At 33.4% G+C, this 1,032-nt stretch overlaps 1 protein-coding gene across 4 annotated transcripts in view; it reads left to right on the top strand.

Annotated features, from left to right (window-relative positions):
• Positions 1 to 1,032, top strand: part of TET2 (tet methylcytosine dioxygenase 2) — a 142,144-nt gene that overhangs the window by 31,871 nt on the left and 109,241 nt on the right. The gene's annotated exons all lie outside the window — the stretch shown is intronic.

Below are 1,032 nucleotides of genomic sequence, written 5' to 3'. Positions count from 1 at the left end.
GTGCAGCACTGCCAAAAAAAAAAAAAAAAATTTAAACTTCTGTTCTACTAAAGTGTATGTCGAAAGAATGAGAATACAAGCCATAGACTCGGAGAAAATGTTTACAAAGACCACATTTGATAAAGGACAGTCATATACAAAGAACTATATACAGAGAAAACTATATAGAGAGGAAAATATAGAGAACTCTTGAAACTGAAAACAATTAAAAAATCAACAACCTATTTAAAAATTGGGCTAAAGACCTGAACAGATATATTATCAAAGAAGATATACAGATGGTAAATAAGTTTATGAAAAGGTGTTCATCATCATGTAATTAGGGAATTACAAATTAATGAATGAGGTTACTCAGCGCACCTAATAGAATGGCCAAAACCTAGAATGCTAAAAATGCCAAGTGCCGGTGAGGTTATGGAACAACAGAAATTCTTCACTCATTGATGGTAGAATGCAAAATGGTAGGGCCACTTTTGGAAGAAAGTTTCGCAGTTACTAATAACACTAAATATATTCTTACCATATAAGCCGGTGATTGCACTCCTGGGAATTTACTCAAAGGAGTTGGAAACTTAAGTCTACACAAAAATCCACATAGAGTGTTTATAGTCGCTTTCTTCCTAATTGCCAAAACTTGGTAGCAACCAAGATGCCCTTCAGTAGGTAAATGGATAAATATACCGTGGCATGCAGACAATAGAATATTATTTAACACCAAAAAAATTAGGTATCAAGCAATGAAAAGACAGAGAAATCTTAAATGCATATTACCAAGAAAAATAGTCTATTCTGTAAAAGTCCATACCCTTTGATTCTGATTGTATGACTTTCTGGAAAAGGTGAAACTATGCAGATACTATAAAAATTAGTTTTTCCAGGAATTAGGGGTAGGAAGGATGAATAGGCAAAATACAGAGGGTTTTTTTTGGGGGGGTGAAACTGTTCTGTAATATATTACAAAGGTAAATACATGTCATTAAACATCTGTCAAAATTCATAGAAGGAAAAACAGCAAGAGTAACACCTAGGGTC

Source organism: Bison bison, unplaced genomic scaffold, assembly GCF_000754665.1.
Source record: "Bison bison bison isolate TAMUID 2011002044 unplaced genomic scaffold, Bison_UMD1.0 scf7180017864263, whole genome shotgun sequence".
Classification (NCBI taxonomy): domain Eukaryota; kingdom Metazoa; phylum Chordata; class Mammalia; order Artiodactyla; family Bovidae; genus Bison; species Bison bison.
The sequence above is the reverse complement of the archived record's forward strand: the minus strand, read 5'-3'. Positions and strand labels throughout refer to the sequence as shown.